This window comes from Megalops cyprinoides, chromosome 8, assembly GCF_013368585.1.
Source record: "Megalops cyprinoides isolate fMegCyp1 chromosome 8, fMegCyp1.pri, whole genome shotgun sequence".
NCBI classification, from domain to species: Eukaryota; Metazoa; Chordata; class Actinopteri; order Elopiformes; family Megalopidae; genus Megalops; species Megalops cyprinoides.
The window spans coordinates 35,466,953-35,485,230 of record NC_050590.1 but is presented as its reverse complement, the minus strand read 5'-3'; the positions used below and the strand labels follow the sequence as shown (position 1 = coordinate 35,485,230).

At 44.1% G+C, this 18,278-nt stretch overlaps 1 pseudogene; it reads left to right on the top strand.

The window, feature by feature from the left end:
* Positions 1 to 2,798: 2,798 nt before the first annotated feature.
* LOC118781672 overlaps positions 2,799 to 18,278 on the top strand; it is a 34,965-nt pseudogene continuing 19,485 nt past the window's right edge.

Here is an 18,278-nt window from a genome sequence, read left to right as displayed (position 1 = left end):
AGTTCATCAAAGTCTATTTCTTCATTACGCTGTGTCATGATGGCTGATTTGTTGTTGTTTCTACTTACAGGAGTGGAGACTGCTGTCCTTTTGCAGATGTGCCTTTTTACTATTCTGCCCCTGCTAACGCGTGGTGCCTAGCTTGCTAGCTCGGCAGAAAGATAATTCGCTCATGTCACACTGCAGCAAGAACGAGGCAGAGGTGGTAGCTGTGACATCACGTTCTGTTACATTGCATGGGTAACCATATAGTTTCAGTGTCAACAACGTAAAGATGGCTTGGACAACGAGCCTTGAGTCTCTACCATCATTCACAATGACTGATGTTGAGAAGTGGGCTGAAGAAGGGAATCGTATCCCAAGATCAGTATTACTGAAAGGTTACAGCAACTGGATAGAGGGCTACATCACTGATACAGAAGGTAAGTAAACAATCGGTGCGCTAGCTTAGCAAACGTCAAAATACTGGTAGCGTGAAGAGCTAACTAAAGTGAAGACATGAAATATGATGTAGGCCTATGTTTTATGTAACATTACATTGTGTTTTAATGTGTTTGTGACAAGGTTATAGTTCACAGGTTTAAAATTTTTTTTCAGTCAGGAGAGAGGAGGCAGGCAGTGTTGTGAGGGCCAAGTCGTTTCAATCAATGAAAAAACTAAAAGCTAACTTTAAGGTTTACAATATGACTTGAAACAGCTACTCACAATGGTTCTGCTCCTCCCCCTCGGACAGAAACAGGATCCCTATACAGATATAGCATCGTTTACTTATGAATACCAATGCTCATCCTTATTATCTTCATCATGCTTATACACATAATAATGCGTAATGTCAGATGATGGTTACCTCTGGTGGCGCTGAATTATCCTTCTGGTTTTCGGGTGACACCATGAAAACACAGTTGGCACACTCCCACTCTTAAGTTTCTTTAAACCGGTGAGCAACCTGACTCTACAGTCATCAGTAAAGTGTTTGGAGCACACTCTTGTGTTGTCCGTAATCTGAGATGAGAGATGTATTATCAGTATTAGCACGTAAAATAGTTCACTTTTATTTATTAATTTAGTTGCAAAGGTAACTTTCCACGTTAGCTAACATTATAACTAAGTTTGCTGCACTCGATGGTGCTTCGGCATCTATCCACCACACACATTAGCCAATACTGAAAGTTAACGCTAGCTTATCTCTTTGCATTACTTCATATTTACCATATTCACGCCTTATTTTGACAATCCACTGCCGACGGGTGTCCTTGTCTTTTGGGAAACGATAAAAAGACAGCTCTGGATTGTGTCTTTGGTAAGAATAGCAGCCTGGCACACAGCAGTAAGCCATGGCTTGTCAATTACTCGTTTCACTCACTGTAACTTTCCGACGAACTTCCTTGTTCCTACAACCTCTGCCTCATTTTCGTGCATAAAATTTTCAAAATGGCAACCACGTGACATGAGCGAAGAGAGGAGAAAAGCATGTCTGTCTAACACACACTGTGTCTTCTGAACTGCCTACAGCAGCGCTATAGAGACAGCTTAAAAGCGAAAGTGTTACTGCAAATCAATTTTAACCAATAGATTTCCCACTACTGCAACATATTGGCAACTAGGCAACACAATGGGGCTTATGAAGGCCCCCCCCCATTACATCACGTTACTTTACATTATTACCTAAAGCAATTTCTTATGGACCTAAAGCAGTTTCTTATGTCCTAAACTCTGTTTTTCTTAGAATAATAATAATTATGGTTTAATGCACTTGTGCAATTTCTACCAGCTAGCTTGTACCTTGTCTGGCCAACCATTGAAATTTGGTCATACAGCACTTCTAATTTTGGGACTCCATGTATGGCTTTCACTTGCGTTATACTCTGCCTCACTTCTAAATCGCTTTGGATAAAACGTCTGCCAAATGAATACATATAAATGTATTGGCATTTAGCAGATGCTCTTATCAATTACAATTTTTCAGTTACAATATTTTCCTGCTATCCATTTATACAGGTGGATATTTACTGAGGCACTTCTGGCTTAAGAACTTTGCCCAAGGGACAAGCAGCAGTGCAACAGCAGGGAATCAAAACAGCAATCTTTCAGTTACGAGGCCTGCTCCTTAACCACTACAGTACACTGCCACCCACATCCCTTCCCAGGTTGACTGGGAGGAGGAAGAGGTTTTTTTCTGAAAGGAATGCTGAAGCGGAACTCAACAGGAAGAGCATTCAGGGCTACTCATTTGTCAGAGCATCACATGACTCATCCGCTCACCCCCACCCACCTGCGATTGAAAGCCTCTCATAGGACACCAATGTAAAACATCGCCCCACTTCCCCCATCCATACTGTCACGCCCTCCCTGAGCAGGGATATTGCAAGCCTATCAGCCTTGGCGGTCTACCTTCCTACAGATACGCCAGGCAATGTCGTTGTCTTAAGGGGTTAAATACAACAGAAAGAAATGAAAGATTGACGTTATCTAGAATTTCGGGACACGGACGCCAAAGCTTCACCCTTTCCGTGGCCAGCCCGCACCAGTCACCCCGCGACGGACAGCCCGGCCTTGGCGTAGCGAAGAGAGTAGCGTTCACTGGCTTTCTTGCGTTTGCGGCGTTCAGTTTAATGTCTAAAAGGTCCCGGTTAACTTCAGTTGCGCTATGCTTGTTGGTGCTCTTCAGTTGGTCGCCTTCCCAGGACATAACACAAAGAAAAGGAAACCACGCAAAACAACGTCACGGTAGAGTGGTCGGTCATAAACTGCAGTAGGGTATTCAGTTTTCCCATGGGAGGCCAGCTTCAGCAGTCCACATGGATCCACAGTGGCAGCCACACCAGTGCACGCGCAACCCCACCGGAAATAGCCTCATTCCACGTACTGCCCCGGGTCACAGGGTCAAACCACTCATTAATTAAACAACGCCAACCCTCCTTTCATATTGTACCAAGCAAGCCGAAGTGTTTTAGGGACCCACTAATACTAAAAATGAAATTTACTTAAATAAATCTGACAAAACGTGTATCAATAATAACAGGCTCATCTGGGGACTAATAAGATTTCCTGGCACTCTTAAGGGTCATTTTAGATCTCAAAGGAAATGGCCTGTCCATAACAATACTGTAAGTGAGGTTCCCTTTCTTATCCTTACCCGACCCCCCTTCCATATTTTGTCTCTTTCTCTGTTTAAGGCCTATGGCTCCGGCTGCGACATTGTCATCCTCTCCAGTGATTTTGAGTGCGTTCAGATCATCCCAGGTGCCCAGCATGGCAACATACAAGTGGGGTGCGTGGAGTGCTCTCATGAGCTGGGACGGGTATGTATGTTCCTGCCCACTTGTGAAACTACTGTGCCAGTCAGTCCTCAGTTCATGTCGCTGACTACAAGGAGCCAAAGGTAAATTTGTAAGAGAATAACATCTGGGGAAACTTCCCTGGACATGCATTCATAAAGTATTCATAAAAGTGATTATAATACAGCTCTATAAGGGTCATAAAATCAGCTTGTTCTTGACATGTCCAGCCAAATCCTTTTGCTGAGGTCCTTGGTAAATTTATTTTCTCCCAGAAAACTTGCTCTTTAACAGTGGTGTGACTCTGCAATGGCTGGATGTCTCATTTAAGGTTAAACTTAAGTTACTGATTCGTTTTTTGATAGCAGCATCCTATGGGAACACTGTATGCATTTTTGAGCCCATCGCCACCAGCAGAAACAAAAGGCATAATGTAAGTAATGATTTACGTTACTTTTCTGAGGAGTAATTTCCCATGGTTAATTACTGTCTGTTATCTACAGTATGAACTGTGTTTTTATGCTTTCTGTACACTACATGCATCTTTATAGTTCTGAAGCGTTGAAAGGTTGTCAATATGTAATATTATTATGAATGCTAAGAAAACAACAATGGTTTCCCACATTAAATCACAGAAAATGTCTTCTGTATTCAAAACTGCTTTTGTCTTTTTGATCCTTAGGCAATCAGTGTGGGCTTGTTTACGGTAAATAACAATGTTAGCATGTCTTATTTGTCATACAGTAGTTAAGTCTTAGAATAGATAATGATTTAAGTAATGACTTTAGATAATTCCTAAGCCCTGACTTTACATAATGTGTGTTCATCTATTTAGTAGGTTAAAATAAAATATTTTGGCATATGGAATTTTGCTTTGCATGTGTGTGATGATGTTACCTGCTTTTTTTCTCATTCCCTTACACTAACAGCACATGAATTATCAGTGGCAAAAGACAGGCCAGTTTTTTCTCAATGATGTGACTTACAATTTGGCCTGGGACCCACAAGGTAGTGTAAAAAAGTGTATTGAAGACAGTTTCAATGGAATGTGAGCACAGTGTTTGTAGGTACTTGCTCTGAATATGTTAGTAGAGCTAATAGGACTTGGTGTTTCAATCCCTGTGGTAAGTCGGCACTCTTGATGTTGGCAATGGGATTGGAGTGATGAAAGGGTAGGTCCGACATTGGGGTCATCAGGTGGGCACTCTCTTTCTTTGACTTTTCATTGATAAGCCCATGATGTCTCCAGCGGGCTCAACGGTGATACCTGGCGTCTCAGGTGCACCCCCCATCGGTTCTGTACCCTCCTGTCGTCATCTTGCAGCCCAGTTGTTGTCTTTCCTTTTAATCCAAAACCAATTGCTGCTTTTTTCCGCTGCACCTGATAAGGATTTGATTGCTTGTTGGAGGGAGGAAACCCTCACCCCGATCTTCTTCAGTAGACTGGTCATAGATGTAGCAACAAAACCCCTGCATCCCACTTCTACAGGAAAAATCTTGATTTTCCAGCCATACTGGGCAGCTTCAGTTGCCAGTTTAGAGTACTTGGACTTTTTCCTCTCGTAAGCTTCTTCAACGCCATCTTCCCATGGTACTGTCAATTCCACAATGTATGGCCGCTTAGCTGTTGTGGACCACAGGACCATGTCTGGCCGGAGTGTTGTAGCCACGATGTCTGGGGGAAACACAAGCTTTTTTCCAGGTCCACTTCCATTTTCCAATCCCGAGCAGCCTGCAGAATGCTTGCATTATTTGATGTTATTTGGTGCTTTGGAGGTTGGCCTGCTGGTACAAATGGTGTGAAGTGGACATTTCCTGCCGATGTTTGTGGGAGGGCATTAGATACTTCATTTATCACTCATGTGGAGCTGTGATCTTGTGAATTAGAAAGGCATAGGCCCAGATTCAGTCTAACTGCAGTGTGTTACATTCTTCACGCTGAATAAACCACATAAGATTTTCTTGATTTCTTTCTCTCTGAACTGTTTTCTGGCTTTGGATTTATGGCAAACTTAAGGCCAAATGGCACAGCAGTTACAGTTAATCAGAATCTCACTTTAATATGGGACAGTTGTAGGGAGATGTTTTCCGTGAGTGATTACAATAAGTCTGAAACTGTTGTTTATGCTAGACGGGTGCCTCAAGGATAATTCATTCCCATGTGCTTTTTTCCTTTGGAGGTTCCTCTCCAATTTCATGCTACCATTTATACACAGGCTGACAGACCTGTGGAGTCTAAGGGTGACCATTAAGCCATCATGTTGATAGCCACAAACTAAAGCATTGTCACTATGTGGGAATTATTATGTGGCTGCAACTCTCTGGACCCTCTCAACTGTCTGGATCCTCATCAATGGCAAATAAAGTTCTCTCCTGTTCTCCACCCTATCGTCTACTCACCCTACTTTGTCATACCACCAAAGGTAACCGGATACTTGCAGTGGCCGAGCGGCTGAAACTTTGGGCCCCGCCCTCTAGCGACACCCTTGTTGAGGAAGAAGAGAGCCAGAGCACTGATGATAAACTTCACCCCACCCTCAATGACTGGAAGTGCATCTGGCATTACAGGTGAGTGTCATATGTTTGATGGGAACTTATTTAGACCAAAAAATACCAGAGAGACAAACAGACATCCAGATCCTTGCTGTTAACTGGCTAGTGCAACCATTGTTGCCAAGTGGTCATAAAGTGATGACCATCAGCTGACCCTAAACTCACATGGTTTTTAGGTATAAAATTGGAATGGGGAAGTGTGACTCAGAAGGGCTTAATTATATATATGTATATAGATATATATAGATACACTGTATTAACAAAAATATTTGACCACACCTGTTTTTCTGGGTTTGGGCTAGGCCCCTTATCTCCAGTGAATGCTTCAACATACCAAGACATTTCGGACAATGCTATGCTTCCAACTCTGTGGCAACAGTTTGGGGAGGGCCCTTTTCTATTCTAACATGACTGTGCCCCAGTGCACAAAGCAAGGACTATAAAGACATGGTTTGATGAGTTCGGTGTGGAAGAACTTGACTGGCCCACACAGAGCCCTGACCTCAACCCCATCAAGCACCTTTGGGATGAACTGGAACGGAGATTGCGAGCCAGGCCTTCTCGTCCAACATCAGTGCCTGACCTCATAAATGCTCTACAGAATGAATGGGCACAAATTCCCACAGAAAAACTCCAACTCCATATTAAAGTATATGTATTTGAATACAATGTCATTACAGTCCCTGTTGATGTAATGGTCAGACATACGAATACTTTTGTCCATATAGTGTGTGTGTGTGTGTGTGTATATATATATATATATATATATATATATATATATATACATTGATATGCTAGTTACGCTCCTCTATATGCTGCATATACACTATATGCTTTGTCCAGCTGAGACTGTGCACAGTCCTCAGTGAGTATGTGTGATCAGTACTGAATAGGCTGTCTGAAACGCATTGATGATATATCTCTCCTTGTTGTTTCCGCTCTCCCAGGGCTGCAGTGGCTGTGCACATCATAGAGTGGTCTCCTGACAGGGAATACTTCACCACTGCAGGGAAGGTACAGAGCTCACCTCCACCTATGGAATGCTGCACTGGAGACACTTCAACACTTCCTGTGCTTCCCCCTTTTCCATTTCACATGAATGACAGTAGTTCAAGTAACTGTAGCATTAGATAAACTATACATTACACTACAGCTGAATTCCAAACACTCTTGACCAAAGAGAATTACCTAGCTTCCAGTGATTAAATATCCACCATGTGTACAACTGGATGTTTACTGAGGCATTTCATGTGAAGTACTGTGCCCAAGTGTACAACAGCAGTGTCCCAACACAAAATCGAACTGGCAACTTTTGGGTTGCAAGCGCTGTTCCGTACCACTGTACCCTACTGCTGCCAAATGGACAATATGACTGCAAATGGGCAAAGGTTAAAATGTACATCAGTTTCTCTAGACACTAAAGAGCTGGTTTATGAGGATAGATAGCATCTCACTGTCATTTACAACAAAAAGAGTGACTTCAGAGGGAAGTCATCCCTTTTTTATCCCAGGCTTTTGTATGCTGTCAGAGGAATAGATTGTCACATTCATCACACACTTATTGAACAAGTGAATGATGAATTGAGTAACAACATTATACTGTTTTCCTTGGAAGGAGCACTCTGCCTGAGGTTGCTGATATGGGATTAGTTGGGCTGGCAACCAGAAGTTGGTATGTATTTATTTGAAATAGTGGGGCACTGCCATTGTAGCAATTAAATAATTTAGTAAAATATCCAGCTTTGTGAAGAGTCACCCTGGAGACCTGCTACAGGAATGGAAAACAGCAGAGAATGATACTACTGCCAGTAGTAACTACCCTTGACACCTGGTTAACACTGGTGTGTAGAATGATGAGGTCACAGACACCAACATCTGTGTTCCGTTGAGCACTTCTAAATGGCAACATGGCTTGGGTTTCATGCGCTCCCCTGGTTCTGCAGGTTGCCAGCACATCGGAATGCTGCCGGTCTGGACACCTTTGCTCATAGGAATGAAACTGTCTTCCTTGTTCCATGCTGTTCCCAGGACGACTGCCTGCTGAAGGTGTAGTATCCCGTCACAGGCTGGAAGGCAGCGGTTGTGATCCAGGACCTGATGGAGAAGAAGGCCATGCCCACGGCCGTGCACTTCTCTTTCGTGTACCTGGTGCACCCACGGTGTGCAACGTGCTGCTCACCTCCTGCCAGGATGGGATCTGTCGGCTGTGGTCAGAGACACTACTGCCTGAGGACAGCTTGCTGGGGGGACAGACCTCAGACACCAGCAGCAGCAGCAGCCTGCCGCACCATAGTGACCAGAAGGACAAGATCCAGCATGCTCTGGAGGTGAGGACCACCCCCTGTTAGAGAACACAGGGTCAACATATCACATCCAACAGCAGAGGCACTGCCCAACTATAGAAAATGCTATTAAATTTACATTTACAGTTTGAAAGCAGCAAAAATGCATAACATTTATGGTGGTTCATATGTAATATACTAGGTTTATTTTGACATATTAGAAATATAATTACGATATTATGGATTTTTTATTTCACCATGTGTTGACATTGCTGCATGTGGCATTTCACGAGTGGTATACAATGATTTCATCTGCATAGATACGGAAGGTTTAGCACTGTTTTGTTGTCTTAATGTGAGGTTTTGTTTTTTCTGCTGCACCGTACTCCCCCACCCCCTGCCCCTATTCGATTCATCACCTGAAGCACCTATGTCGGGGCCGGAGGAGGTCCTCGGCATTGGCACCCCACACTGAGCTCCTGCCCAGCTGGCTGGGATCCCATGAGGTCCACCGACACATCTCCCAGCATGCCTATGCCCTCTGCCACTTCCACATCTCCGCAAGCATCAACCCAAGGACAGGTAACGCTCCAGGCTGGGCGTAACTAGCTCGCTCAAAGCACAACTCAAGGGGTGAGAGATGTGGGCTGTTTGGGTTGTTTTTCAGCTCTTGATCAACCCCACAACTCCTGGGTCTTTACACACAGTATCGCCATATACAATAATATACCATATGCTGTAGATGGACATTCTTCAGTTGAAATTCTTCATTTGTGGAAGGCATAAAAATCTCTATTCTTCAGGAATAGCGCTGCTTTCTATCACCATGTCACTTAGCAAACCCATGACTCATATTATATAGTTTTTTTGCCTATAAGTAGTATCCGGTGGGACTCATACAGCATACATTTTGCATTTTACTATTACGGAAAAAAGAAGCACTTAAAGCAATAAGATAAGATAAGCAATAAAAGTTGTCACATGTCAAGGGCGCAATTGTTGTGTTATCTCACCTGAGGGTTTTAAGCCAGCCATCTTCCATTTACAGTGCAGGTCACATTCCTGCTCTTTGGACCTTCCAGACATCCCAGCTTTTCTATCGGGGGCAGCACTCTCGGTGGACAAGGCTGATGGGGGGTTTGTGGTCCACTGGCTGAACAACAAGGATCTGAGCTTCAACACCTCCATGGACTTGTTCATGCAGCAGCTACGCAAGGTGTCTGAGCAGAACCCAGAGCATGGTGGCGTCGATGAGCCCGCCCCAGCTGGGCCGCATGCCAAGTTTGACCTCGGTACTGTTCCACAGACCCAGCCTGCTTTGTGAAGGAACAGAAGAAATGAGCTGTCAACATACAGAGACATCCTTTGCTTGCTGTGTGAAAAATGACCACACATTTGTTGTGTGTAATGTTTCTGTATAACATTTATCTCGTTAAGTTGAGAGGAACTTGAACTCCAGGGGAAATGTTTTGCTGGACACAAACGAGCAAATCAGTGGTCCTTTACAAAGCTTCATAGGTGCTTGATATGTGCAATTAAACCCTTTCCATGTGTGTTGATAATTTCTTATAGAACTACATGTTTTTGATTGAGTATGAAATGGACAGCATGTAGAAAATATATTTTCACATTGTTCTAGTTAATTGTCTTTTCTATGAAACTGTAGCCTTTTCTGAGTTAGTTTTAAATCTGTGCAGCGGTGGTAATTTGAAGGCAGCTGACATCTAGCCATCTCTCTCATGCCATTTCAGAGGGGGATGAAATGTTGGACAGAGTGTCGTCCGAGCTGGAGGGTGACCAGGAGGGGAGTTCTAAGGCTTCAATGACCAGCTCCAGTGGCAGTGCCCTCTTACCCACAATACTGCTGGACAGGAAAATGGAGGCCCTCACATTGGAGTGGAACAAGAGCCCCGACATGCTGTTCACGATCCACCCTGCTGATGGCTCCTTTCTGGTGTGGCATGTGAAGTACCTGGATGAGTACATCCCTGGCATTTTCAGACAGGTCCAGGTATGGCATTCTGCCCTGCAAATGCATTATCATCATTGCTCTTATTACTCGTCTGAGTAGAGGAGTGATGCATTTATGTTACCTAGCCATATTTGAGGAGGCTCGTAGAAGTCATGGAGTGCATACTGTATGTTATTGCCACAAGTTTCCTGAATAAGTTAACAAGAGTACAAACATTTAATATTGTCATATTATATTATACCTAAACCCTTGCTTGAACTTATTGCATTGAATTGACCCCAATACAGTATGTCAGTTGTATCTTGTTTTGTATGCATGTCCTGCAAGGCCTGTCATTTGTTTTAAACCAGTGTTTCTCAGTCCTACTCCTGGAGCCCCTGTCCTGCATATCTTTTATCTATCCTTGCTCCAGACATGCTCTTGATTAAATCAGGTGTGCTCAGCTAATCAAAAGTGCCATGATGAGTTCAGTCAGGTAGGTAGAACAGGGAAAGATGGAAAACATGCGGAGCAGGGGGGCCCCAGGAGCAGGACTGAGAATCAGTGTTTTAAACCATTAACGTTGTGTGTGTGTGTGTGTGTGTGTGTGCGTGTGTGGGTAAGGGGGTACCAGGGAGTAGGAGTTGTTCATGTGATTGACAGAGCTGTAGAAATCCTGTTGTTTCAACAGTAGGTCGTCGAAAGGTTGTTTTGGATTCATAGTGACACATTAATGGGCCCACAGTACTGCCCTCTGACAAAAAAGAGTAGTTTAGCTTTCAGTCATCCCTTCAGCTATCACATCACACTACATTTTTACATGGAGCTTAACATGGACAGCTGAATAAAGCAGCTGTGATCCCCAGGGAAAGCATTTAGTTACATACCAGCTACACACCAAGTCAACCACTCCTATAGTGCTGGTGTGTATATGCCAGAGACTTTTGACCAATTGCATTCATTTTTTATTTTTCCAAAGAATGGCCCAGGGTTCAGTTTAAATGGACAGTCATCCTCATTAAGCCAAGTCAGCTGAATACATTAGCACCACATGTTCTTTGGTTGAAATTTGTCCTGAAATGACACCCTCCAACAAATGCTGAACTCTAGTGACTGGGTGGGGTAATCATGACCATTTTGTTTGTCCTATAGAGTGTGTATACTTGCTACTTGTCCAGCTAAACAAAGCCCCCAAATTATCTTTCGTCCTGCTACCTACAGTAAAAAAAACTGTTATTTAGTCTTTTGGTAGGAAGTGCCGAGAAAGACCTTAACAGAGCGTTCCAGGCCATTGAGTAAGCACTGATGTGAATGGACAAGGTTCAAGGACGCTCCAGTGTTATTGGTCTGAGTGGAATGGCAGCTGTAACCTTCCCTCACTCCAGGCAAAATTTTGAGGAACATTCATTTTGATCGTGAGTCTGAACATTTTAATAAATGACAGATATTTTAGATGCCCAGGACCATTTGGGGGCAGCCCCAAGTCAGCCAGGTAGGTGTAAGGCACAAGAGGTGAGAGCCACCATGGTATATCCTTGGGGACAGTCTCATACATTTTGTAAGAACAAGGACTTTTGTAAGAGCACTATGGCGGAGTGGTGAGGAATTGATTGCAGAGGCAGTGGGTAACCCCTCCGATATGTGACCTGATCTTTTCTTTCTCCATCCTGTGTGTTTGTGAGTGCATGCTTGTGTGCATGCATGTATGTATATGTATATGTGTAAGTGTATACGTATATGTATGTTCATGTATGTGTGGGTGTGTGCATATATAAATATATATGTGTGTGTGTGGTTGAGTGTATACATGTATGTATAAATATATGTCTGTGTGTGTAAATGTGTATGTGTGCATAAAGGAGGAGAGGCAGTGAATGAGTGTGGTCTGAGGTACCTGCTAGCGCTGCGTCTGCACACCTGTCTTCTCACCTCCCTGCCCCCCCTCTACAGAATGCAGCTGCTGCACCAAGGTAACCCCTTACCCCTACTCACCCCTCACTTCAGCTTTTTTCTGAGCAGCATCAGGAATAAACAGCACATTCACTCTCTGCTTGGAAACTGCAGCCAATGCTAATTATGGAATTAATCATGCTCATAGAGAAATGAGTCAGTATTTTAAGTGGCATGGTTTCATTCACCTGCTGCATTCCTTAGAATATTTCACAGCTGATATTGTGATTAACCCTGATTCTATGAAGAGTAGACTGAGGAGATAATCAGGGTTTGTAATCCAGGTCTATTGCTGAAGGTTACCCTATGCATGTGCTGAGTTACTGTGTATATGTATGCATGTGTATATTTGTGTACTTGTTTGTCTGTATGTATGGTGTCAATGTTTGCACATGATGTGTGTTGACGGGTCTTTCTACATGTCACTTTGCCTGGGCCTTCCACTCTGAGGCAGAGGAGGAGATGCTAAACATGATCCCAGCTGTGCAGAGAGGCGACCCACAGTGGTCAGAGCTCAGGGCCGTGGGCGTGGGCTGGTGGGTTCGCAACATCAACACCCTGTGCCGCATAATGGAGAAGGTAGAATGTCTGCAGTCTTTCCAGCCCAGCATACCACAACACTGTACAGTAGAGCTCAGCTCAGTATAGAACAGCAAACCTTGTAGCAGGATAGCAAAGCATAGTACAGTACAGCAAAACCAGTCACAAAATTTTTTTTTTATTCACTTTGCATGACAGGATCAGTATGTTTGTTTCTCCATCTGGCTGTCGATGGTCTGCCAAGCGTACAGTAAATTGAAGCAATACTTCCAGTATTCCAATGTCTCTGACTGTTCCTCTCCAGGTGGGCAAGGCTGCATTTCAGAGGAACAACGACCCCCAGCTCTGTTCTATCTAGCCATGAAGAAGAAGGCCGTTTTGTGGGGGCTTTTTAGGTAACCCAACCAGCCAAAGCGCTTGTTCAGTTTTAATGCTGGGTCATATCTGTGTTTTGCTAATCAGAGCCAGAGCCATTGTTTTTGTTTTCCAGGTCCTAACACAATGAGAAGATGACCCAGTTCTTCAGCCATAACTTCTTGGAGGACCGTTGGAGGAAGGCTGCCATGAAGAATGCCTTCTCCCTGTTGGGCAAGCAGAGGTTCGATCAGGCCGCCAGCTTCTTCCTGCTGGCCGGCGCCCTCAAAGATGCCATCAAGGTTCACATGGCCTTACTTTCTCTTTCCATTGAGTTCTAAGTATAACAAGACAACAAACAAACTGGAACCCCCCCCCCCCAAAAGAAAACAACAAGACAAAACAAACAAATGCACCATTACAAAACAACTATTATGTATCCTCTTGCATGTGTGCTTTAGAAAACCTCTTTGGTTCAGTGTCATATCTAATCTACTATGATAATTTAACTGTGTAAAGGCTAAACACCTGTCTAATGGAAAACTGGCATGAGTTTTGTTTTGCAAAGTTCTGGCCATGAAAGCCCCATACTTTATCTTGGTGGTGTGCTGTCTTGATTTCTTTTTTTTTTTTTTGCTTTTGCCCTGGGATTTCTGGATTTTGAAGATGCATAGCCTAAACCTCAGAGATAAATTCAATGTGAGTGCTACATAAATGCTGCTTTTAGTTTTCCTTGGGCAAAACTTGCAACACTGTGTACAGCCAAAACAAAGACTGATAACAGGAGCTGAGGAAATGCATTAGCTGCTTCTACAGTTTGGCTCATTTCAATGAGGAGCACACAGTGGTATATGGATACTTTTACTGAGCAGTACATTACACACTGCACATTTGTATCAAATGTACTTGTGTTGTCTGGGTTTGTCATTTATTGCTCATGTCAGTCTCAGTCCAGCAGTGCAAAAGGGCTCATATTATCACATTTCAAAGAATCTTCAGTAGTTCACTACTCTTTTGCAAGTGCATCAAGAATATGCTACTTGTATTCTCCCAGAATGCTTTGTGCTGGTAAATTACAAGAAATACAAAATTTACCTGTAAGCTGGTATTGGTTCAGATGATGATTGTTTGGCGACTAACAACTGTTTTGCCAGTTTCACAAAAGATCCTCCAGCATCAGCTTGTTGCATTCTACTTAATCATGCCCAATTTAGTTTAATTACTTTAGTGTGGCTGACTTCACATGAACTCATTTTTATTGTATCAGAGAAGTCAGGTTACATCTATTCATGTTGATGAAAACAGAGAAGTTCTCAAGCAAAGCCGGTTGTTATAAATGCAATAATTGTGAAGGAAACAAAAAGGCAAAGCCACCTCAGTAGATGCAATCAAGTAAAAAGGAATCTGTTGATTATGGATGGGCTTTGTTCAAAGCCACATGCTGGTTGAGGATTGAGGATCAGTAATACATAAAGTGAAGCATTCCGCCTTTCCCTGTTTGTAGCTGACTGGTTGCCGTTGTTTTACTCCACCCTGACCTGTAGGTGTGCTTGGAGAAAATGGAACATATCCAGCTGGCTATGGTGGTGGCCCGTCTTTATGAATCAGACTACAAGAGTAAGGGCATGCTGTATGAGAGGGTGCAGGGCTGCAGCAGGGATGGCTCAGGCTCTACCTGCTCCAAGCTGCACCCTGACCCCTTCTTGCGCAGCATAGCCTTCTGGGTAATCAAGGACTACTCCAAGGCTCTTGACACTTTGCTGGAGCAGATACCCAAGGAGGAAGATGAAAATCCAGGTGAGGTGCCTCACACCCTCACACACAAACAAGCACACATATGAGCACACGCTTATGTATGTTAGTATCTGACCTTATTTTTAAGCTGCTGTTTCAGCTTGCACTTTATCTAAATGTCCCTGAGCTGTTTGGGTTATCTGGTCCCATTACACTCTACAAGCTATATGTGTGTTATGAGGAAAGATGTGAGATTGACACACTCTTTCATCATTTGTGTTATGCAAAAAATGTTTTTGTAAACCGTCTGTAACATGACATGTTAAACATTTTTGGTTCCTGCCAGCTTTAACAAGCTCCTGTCTTCTTCTCAGATGTGCTGGTGAAGTCTTGTAACCCTGTGGACTTCAGCTTTTATAACTACCTGCGGACGCACCCCCTGTTAATGAGGCGGTATTTTCCCATGTCTGAGGGCACTCTGTCAACAGTAGGCCTGACCTCTGAGAGGAGTGGGACGGACAAAATTAACATGATTGAAAGGAAGCTCTTTTTCACAACTGCCAACGCCCACTTCAAAGTTTCCTGCCCTGTGCTGGCTCTGGAGGTCCTCTCCAAGATCCCCAAGATCGCCAAGAAGGCAGGGCCTTCCTTGAACAAAGCGTCCTCGCTGGTCAACGTCAGTCCCACCCAGCCTCAGGAGAACAGCAATAACATGGGAGATCTCAAGTGAGGGCTGATGCCCAGCCTAGTCTGCGGCGGGGGGCAAGACACCTCCACTGGGCCAAACTGGAGTCAACCATCTGCCAAGGTGGAGGACAAGGGTCTCCAGCTGTACTGGGGGGACAACAAGGACAATGAGGATGAAGACAGCGAGGAGGGTAATGGCGGACTGACCATGGAACCCGACCCTGAGGAGAGAGCAGATAGGGTTCATGAGCCCAGAGGGTGGGGCATACAAATGGATGAGTCAGCCAGGGAGGTGGAGGTGGAGGTGGACGTGATTGAGAAGCAGCTGAAGTTCAGGCCATGCCTGAAGATTCTGATGCAGACACTCGCCACAGGCTACAAGGTGGATGGGGGAAAGCTGCACTTCCAGCTCTACAGCTGGCTGGAGAAGGAGATTGCAGCCATGCACAAGATCTGCAACCACAAGGTGGAGGGCAGGGTGGAGGGATGGGGTGAAGAGGAGGGTGAGGGCTCGACGGAGCTGGATGAGCTGTGGCCTTCGGACAGGATGGAAACCGGTGCTTACAAGCGCCACCAGCTGGAGTGGCGCAGGCTGCAGGCCAAGCAGCAGCACGCTGAGCGGCGCAAGGCCTGGCTGAGGAAGAACCAGGCCCTGCTCAGAGTCTTCCTCAGCTACTGCAGCCTGCACGGAGCCAAGGGTGGGGATGTCACATCTGTGAGGATGGAGCTCATCTTTCTGCTTCAGGAGTCCCAGCAGGTCTGTCCCCTCAAGATATGTATCACTACCACCACTAGAGGTAGTGTATCTACTTGGGTTTGTGTAATGGTGTTTGCTGCTGAATAGAATAAAAAATACACTGTATTTTTACTCTGTAATTGTAAAAAATACACTTAAAGGACACCTCTGGTTCATCCATAGAAAATTCAGGAAAACTGTTTGTTGGACATGTCTAGCATTTATAAAGCCACTATCTGCTTGATGAATGCTTAGTTCAACCAATGAAATACAATCCTGGAGGGTACATTTTGTTGTAGCTAGTAAACTGTTTCAGAGATCTTTAAAAAATATTACAGGATCATGCTGTGGAATTGTAAAATATTATCAATGTGGTGGAGTTGAGAATGGTGAAATATACTTCCAGAGAAATATACCAGCTGTATGTTTATGTCTTGTGACAGGGACCTAAAGACCTTGAAAATAAAATATTATAGAATCACATAATGGCTGTTTATCTATAAATCATCCAGTAATTTCACAAATCATTCAATGGGAGACACTTCATAAATGATTTATGATACTTCATATTTCATTTCTGTATATCTCAAGTGAAAAGAAAAAAAAGAATTGATAAAAAGTACATTTTTGGATTGCCTCCCATTGGATGGTTTTCAAATGACTGTGTTCTGACATGCCCTGTATGGGGTTTGAGTTTGGCCATCCATGCACCCATCTGCAAAGTTGTCTGGTTTCTCTCTCCCATCTCTGTGGATCAGGAGACAACAGTGAAACAGCTCCAGTCCCCCCTCCCCCTGCCCACCACTCTGCCCCTCCTCTCTGCCAGCATTGAGCCCTCCAACACCGTCATCGCCAACCCAGTCCTCCACCTCAGCAATCACATCCACGACGTCCTGTACACCATCATGCGAATGGACACACCCCCTCACCCAGATGTCATTGATGACCGCATAAGATGTGGAGTTTTGAAAGCCTAGCAAGTTGAGATCACTTAATGTGTCATTCTGTAATCCGTTGTTCAGGTTTGTTGTAATTGATTGTGTGCATGGCTTTTGGAAACAGCATGTGGGGAAAATGGACATGTTTTGTAAGAGAGGCAATGACATTGATACTTCAGGAAACTGCGCTAATCATGTTTATGTGTTCCCCTCTAACGCAGGTAAACACATTGCACACACTGGCAGCATCTCTGTCTGCCTGCATCTACCAAGCTCTGCGTGACAGTCACAGCTACAGGTGCTGATCCCAGATCAACATAATGACATCTATCACACAAATGCTGTAGTCACAGCTGCAGGTACTGATCCCAGATCAGCATAATAACATTTATCATACATGTGTGCTATAGTCACAGCTGCAGGTACTGATCTGAGATCAGCACCTATACAGGACAGTGTAAAGGTATGTTTTTGTTCATGAACTCCCACTGACCCCCCACTGTGGGTGCAGGGTATGCCGTGGTTCCCACAGTAGCCAGGCAGAGGCCAATCAGTTCACAGGGATGGTGTACCAGGGCCTGCTGCTGAGCGAGAGGCGGAGACTACGCACTGAGAGCACCGAGGAGCACATGACACCCAGCTCCTCGCCAGCACAGTGACCAGGTATGAGCAGTGGCCTGAATATTTACCTCCATCCCCCCGTTACCCCAAACCCAGGGTTGAATTTGACAGAGCAACCATCCTGAGCTCTGAGTCCCAGATTGAAAGGCACCTAGCATTATTCCATGTGTATTCCATTACTCAAAGGGTGAAACCGAGGGAATAATTGGCCATTAACTTCCTGTTGATACCATTAATGTCCAACTAAAGCCTTTTCTCCAAGGTGTATGCTCAAATGCATACTAACCTTTTCAGTAAACTATAACATTAAGTGCTAGATCCATTTAAGTAAATGCAATTACATGCAGTTATTACCTCAATTTGAAGGACTTCTAGGTGTGCTATCATGGCCATCACTACTGAGGCTGAATAAATGTGGACAAACATCACTGCAAATTAGAGCCATGTTAAGGTCTGCTGAGTCTGTCATCTGGAAGGTTGTCAGAGAAGAGAAGATGGTGAGTTGTAATGAGAGCAGTGTTTCCCACAGTAAGGGAATTCAATGAAAGCTGTAGTGGAATTTATAATACTTCCGACGTACTGTAAATAGAAACAAACAGAACTGACTGGTTGTAGAGGCTGAACAGAAAGTGGGTGCTGGATAAATCAGTGGGT